Source organism: Dendropsophus ebraccatus, chromosome 6 (assembly GCF_027789765.1).
Source record: "Dendropsophus ebraccatus isolate aDenEbr1 chromosome 6, aDenEbr1.pat, whole genome shotgun sequence".
Taxonomy (NCBI): domain Eukaryota; kingdom Metazoa; phylum Chordata; class Amphibia; order Anura; family Hylidae; genus Dendropsophus; species Dendropsophus ebraccatus.
Window position 1 is genome coordinate 16,588,619 of NC_091459.1, and position 6,767 is coordinate 16,595,385.

Sequence of the window (6,767 nt, forward strand, 5' to 3'; positions counted from 1 at the left end):
ATCATGACAGGCGCCGGGTTACATACTCGGAGCGAAATGAAAATTCCTCTGCGGGTAAGTAACAACATTGAACTTCACACTACAATATTTCGCAGCGGATTTCGCTGCAAACTCGCAGGGTGAAATCCGCTGCAAATCTGGTACTTGTGAAGCTACCCCTAATGCACATTTGACATGCTGTCCATGGTGCTGAACACAGAGCTGAAGGTGTGGGATCTAATTATTATGAACCTGCATGAAAACTTGGTCAGGGGGTGCGGGGAACATAATAAAGAATGTATATCTGTTGTTCCCTGTGCCCGCGCAGCCCCACATACCGCTTCTGAGCTCCCACCTGGATTCTTCAACTACCCCCCATCCTGTTACATCACAACCCGCGTGACCGATGCCCCATTCAGCCCGTCAGTCACCCTGAAGCTGTGAGAAAACAACATGAGGCCGGGTACAGGAGTCTGGTGATGCGACGCAGCATAGGCACGGGATCCAATAAGCATATAGGGGGAGATTTATTAACCCCTTAAGCAGGGCCGTTTCTGCCATGAGGCGGAATGAGTATTCCGCCTCAGGCGGCAGATTCTGCGCCCCTGCAGGGGGCGGCAGACAGCAGCCCTGCAGCCGCTCACCTGTCCTGCCGCAGCTGTCCCGTCGCCAACGCTCACCGCTGTCTTCCCGGCCCTGCAGCCGCTCACCTGTCCTGCCGCAGCTGTCCCGTCGCCAACGCTCACCGCTGTCCCGCGCCGTCAGCCAGCAGCTGTCATCGCCCTCCAGCGAGTCATGAGTGCCCGGGGTCAGTGGGGGCATCACGGCCCCTGCTGACCCCGGGCACTCACGACTCACTGAAGGGCGATGACAGCTGCTGGCTGACGGCGCAGGAGCACAGAAGGGAACAGCGGTGAGCGTTGGAGGCAGGACAACCCATCGGCGGCAGGACAGGTGAGCGGCTGCAGGGCCGGGAAGACAGCGGTGAGCGTTGGCGGCGATGACAGCTGCTGACTGACGGCGCGGGACAGCGGTGAGCGTTGGCGGCGGGACCGGACGGCTGCTGCAGGACAGGTGAGTGGCTGCAGGGTCGGCCGGGGAGGGGGGGGTTGTGCAGGCGCGGGTGATTCATTTACGGCGTGAGAGACCCCAGAATCGGCCCTGCCCTTAAAGCGTAACTGTCATGTTTTTTTTTATTGCAGAAATCCGTAGTATAAGCGATTTTAAGAAACTCTGTAATAGGTTTTATCAGCCAAAAAAGCCTCCTTCTGTACTCAAGAAGCAATCTCCCAGCCTCCCCCCCTGACTTCTTATCTGTGCATTATCAGGCAAATCCGTCTTCATTACAGAGAAGCCAGTGAAGACGGGTTCTGCTCTCTCCATTGTAAGCCTATGAAGGGGGGAGGGGCTGAGGGAGATGAGGGAGCAGGACGAGGTGACATGAAGGTCAGCTGTTTGTAGACTCTGGGCACCTAAAACGCAGGATTCAGGTTTCAGAAAGGTCAGTGCTTATCTATGAACTTACTGAGAGAAGATTAGAGAGTGTTGTGCTGTGCAGAAATCCTCCCTGCTCAGTCACTCCTAACAGCCCCTCCCCTCTCCATAGACACCTAATGGACAGAGAAATCCTGCTTCTTTTGCAGTGAGGGTGGGGGCTGGGAGATTGCTTTTTTAGTCCACAAATTAACTCTTTCAGTACATAAAACCTATTACAGAGTTTCTTAAAATCGCTTGAACTGTTGATATTTAATGTTTTCAAAAAAATGACCCTGAAATGACGGTTACGCTTTAAGGACCGGGCCAATTTTGTTTTTTGCATTTTTGTTTTTTCCTCCTTGTGCTTAAAAGGCCATAGCACTTGCAATTTTTCACCTAGAAACCCACATGAGCCCTTATTTTTTCCGCCACTAATTTTACTTTGCAATGAGAGGCTGAATTTTTTCATAAAGTAAACTGCAAAACCAGAAAAAAAATAAATGTGTGGTGAAATTGGAAAAAAAACGCATTTTGTTTATCTGGGGGATATTTGTTTTTACGCCATTCGCCCTGGGGTAAAACTGACTTGTTATATATGTTCCTCAAGTCGTTACGATTACAACGATATGTAACATGTATAACTTTTATTGTATCTGATGGCCTATAGAAAATACAAACCATTGTTAACAAATATATGTTCCTTAAAATCCCTCTATTCCTATACTTATAGCGCTTTTATCCTTTGGTCTATGGGGCTGTGTTTTTTGCGCCATGATGTGTTCTTTCTATCGGTACCTTGATTGCGCATATACGACTTTTTGATCGCTTTCTATTACAGTTTTTCTGGATTTGATTCGACCAAAAATGCTCAATTTTGCACTTTGGAATTTTTTTGCGCTTACGCCGTTTACCGTACGAGATCAGGAATGTGATTAATTAATAGTTCGGGCGATTACGCATGCAGCGATAGCAAACATGTTTATTTATTTATTGTTATAACATGGGAAAAGGGGGGTGATTCTGACTTTTATTAGGGGAGGGGCTTTTTATTAATAACACTTTCTAGTATAAGTGCACTGATCTCTCATTACGATCTATGCTGCATAGATATACAGCATAGATCAATGAGATAGGCACTCGATTGCTTCTGGCTGCTGCAGCCGGAAGCAACCGAATGCCGAGCCAGGATCAGCGTCATTACGGCGCAGACCCCGGCCCGGAGAAGGATGTGTAGATCCACCCTACTAGACACCAGGGATCGGCTGCATAAGGTAATCGGATGCAGCTGTCAACTTTGACAGCTGCATCTGATTACCTGATTAGCGGGCATGGCGACCGGACTGTGCCCGCTAATAGCCTACATGGCTACATGTGGCACCCCGCCGCGCGGCCCCCTTCTGAACTCCCTTACCGACTGCAGGGCATAAATATACGCCCGCGGTCCTTAAGGGGTTAAGCATGGTGTAAAGTGAAATTGGCTCAGTGGGGGCAGTGGGGGGGCTGGGGTCACTGAGGAGAATCAGCAGTTCAGTGTTGTCCTGTATATGGGGGGGGGGGTAAAGCAACAGGCAGCTTCATTATCTGGAGTCTCCTCTTTCTCCTTATCAGACACTTGTACTTACTGCTGAGAAATTAACCCTTTCACTGCCTTGAATCAGTTACCTGTGAAGGCAATGTAAGGGTTACACCTATCTCTTTGCTGCAATAAATAATGGTGCGTTTACACAGGCAGATTTATCTGACAGATTTTGGAAGCCAAATCCAGGAGCAGACTGTAAACAGGGAACAGGTGATAAAGGAAAGACTAAAAAAAGTGGAAAGGGCGCCATAGGGTGATAACGTAAACAACAGATTGTAGGTCGAACAAGCTGATAATAAAACTGCTCACCTGATGGTGTTGTGCTAAGAACACAACACCTGTATGTTCAATGATGTCTCTCCTACTTGACAAAGGGGCAATTTATGCCTCGAAACGCGTTGTTTATGAGACCATTAAAATTCATCGTTTTACTTCATTAAACCTGAAGCCGTGAAGCGCCGTCATTCTGGCTCCTGTGGTCCCCGCCTACCCCGAGGATCCGACACTTCATCTACCATAAAGGAAAGACTGAGATTTCTCCTGTTTTTAAATCCATTCCTGGCTTTGGCATCCAAAATCTGTCAGATAAATCTGTGTGTGTAAACGCACCATAAGTGTCTGATGAGGAGAAACTGAAAGAGCCAGAGAAGTGATAGTCACAGTGCAGACCCATATTACTATAGGAAGGACCCTTTACATGGCCCAGTACGCAGTATTGTGCAGCCAGGCTGCTGTGTCATTCAATCAGCTATTTAAACGCATTGCTATCTGCAACCAGTCACGGTAGTTTATATGGTCGTCCAAAAGATACAGTCAGCAAACAAGGAGTTTGTTCACCTGTTGGCTGACCGCTGGTCCTATTATATAGCCATCTGGGAATGAACTTCCTAAGGCTACGTTCACATATAGCAAAAGTGTTCATTCTTCAGCGCAGAGAGGAGGCGCGCAAGCCGCCCATAGATTGTCATTATGATAGGGAGGCTGGTGGCATTCCGCCACTTTTGCTACATGTGAACATAGCCTAAGGGTGTCTTCACACACACCGGATCCGCAGCAGATTTCACACTGTGAATTTGCAGGGAAATCTGCTGCGGATCCAGTGCCAGTTCATCCCTATGAGTATACATCCCGCTGCGAGTATGTAAGTAAACCACCCGGCCGCTGGAGCATACATCATCTCCTCCCCCCTCCGGCTTGCTTTGGGAGTTCCAATAAGTGCGCTGCCCCACTGCATGCCACTGATTGGCTGAGTGGGACATCCAGCCGAGAACCCCCAAAGCAAGCCGGAGCGGGGAGAAGATGATGTATGCTTCGGCCGGCGGGGGGTTAACTTACATACATGCAATCCAACTGCAGGTATGTATTCAGGGATGAACTGGCACTGGATCCGCAGTGGATTCAGTGTGTGTTTAGACACCCTTAGGGTACAAACACACACACCGTATACGCAGCCTATTTACTGCTGCGATACGCAGCAGATTAGATCTAAATAACTGAACACAGCATCAAATCTGCTGCGTATCTGCTGCATATACGGTGTGTGTGTTTGTACCCTAAGGGTGCGTTTACACAGAGATTTTATCTGGAAGATTTTTGAAGCCAAAGCCAGTAACAGACTATAAACAGGGAACAGGTCATAAAGGAAAGATTGAGATTTCTCCTCTTTTCAAATCCACTCCTGGATTTGGCGTAAAAAATCTGTCAGATAAATCTCCCTGTGTAAACGCACCCTGTGTGAACCCTGCTTTAGTAAATTCAGAGGGACCTGCGCCTGCTCTGGAACAGGTGTAGATTTCCACCATGATTTCCACCTGTTTGCAGGCATAAAGCATAATAAACCAATGCACCCGGGACCCTCCAACTACAACAGCTGAAGTTGAAGTGACTGATACCTCACTCATACCTCACTTAGCAGTGATCGATAGCTCCCCCCCTCCTGGACCTCAATCAGCCGTTATCAATAGGAAGGGGGGGGTGGGGGGGCACTTTTTTCAAAGTAGTTTTCAAGCTCGCACTGATTTCAATGTAAGCTTTCTTTGCGGAATTTCTTTGAAAAGTGATATGTGACTTTTTTTTTTCATCTGTTTTTTTTAAAAAACCACATCCTTTTTTTAACAGAACTTTTTGCTGCGTGAATGTATACTTTTTGCTGTGTCTGTATTTACAGTTTTTGTTTAGTATCTGTTATCTTATACAGTTCATTTCTAAGGTTATACCAAATATCCCTATACATATATACATGGTACTAGGATGTAATTGTATCATGGACCAGCTGAGTAAGTTGGTAGATTCAAAAACAGAATAGAAACACGTCAGGGAGTGGAAACCAGGTTGGTATGAATTGATACTGTCAGTGTTATCATAGGGGAAAGATTAGGAAGAAGGTCATTTATTTATAGCAAAGCAGGAGTGGATTTAAGATTAGACACTGGGGATGCATTTATTACCATTACACTGTAGTGGTGGAAGAGGGTGACCAGATACCAGTGACGGATGAAGGCTGCTGAAACGACTATATTAAAGGGGCTGTTCACCAAATTTTTGGTTTCTTTGACATCAATTGGTGCCAGAAAGTTCCTGAGATTTGTAATCTACTTCAATTAATAAAAATGTCCAGTCTTCCAGTACTTATCAGCTGTTGTATGTACTGCAGGAAGTGGTATTTTTTCCCATCTAGAGAGCAGGAGAGGTTTTCTATGAGGATTTGCCACTGCTCTGGACAGTTCCTGACATGGACAGAGGTGGCAGCAGAGAGCACTGTGTCAGAGTGGAGAAAGTAAACCACTTCCTGCAGGACATGCAGCAGCTCATAAGTACTGGAAGACTTGAGTTTTTTGTAATATAAGTAAATTATAAATCTCTGGCACTTTCTGGAACCAGTTGATTTGAAATTTTTTTTTTTTTCTCGTGAACAAACCCTTTAAGGCCATATTAGACGGCAAAAAAACTGTGGGACAACGAGCAGCGGTATGCTAGATTGGCGCTCGCTTATCAAGCCTAATAAGCAGTTTGATAATCGTGTCGCCAGGCTGTACGGGCATCGCTAGCAATGTTCACGCAGGCCTAGCTTTACTCAGCTATCGACCATGATAGAGCGATCTGCATCTTGTGGCTGATGAATTTTTACATTTTAAAAGACTGCGATCAGCTGGTGAATCACTGTCTCTATTATATGGGCAGATGTCTGCCTGATCTGGAAGAAATTCATTCACTCTTGGGATACCAGTGTCTCTACCAGTGTCATCTACTATAAGGCTATGGTCACACAGTGTTTTTAAGTGGCTGTTTGACAGTTTTCTTTTAGGACGGCTGTCATTTTAAGGCGAAATAACTGCTGTTATTTGAAAGCGTAACTGATCTATGGAGGGGAAAGGGGTGAGGGAGCACAGAGAGGAGAAAAGGAAGCCCTGCAAAACACTTCATCCTGCAATCTTCTCTCACCAAGCTCTAAGATAAGCATTGACTTTTCTGACCTGTGCATCCGGCATTTTATGTGCTGACAGTCTCCAAACGGTACAGCTGCTCCTCTCCTCTCCCTGCTCACTCATCCCCCCGGCCCCTCCCTCCTCCATAGGTTATAATGGACTGAGCAAACCTGTCTTCACTTTACTCCACTTTGTAATGAAGACAACTTTGCCTGATAATGCACAGATAAGAAGTAGTGGGAGGGGGGAGGGAGCTGGAAAACAGCTTTTTAAGTACAAAGGTTTTTTTTCCTAATAAAACCTATTAT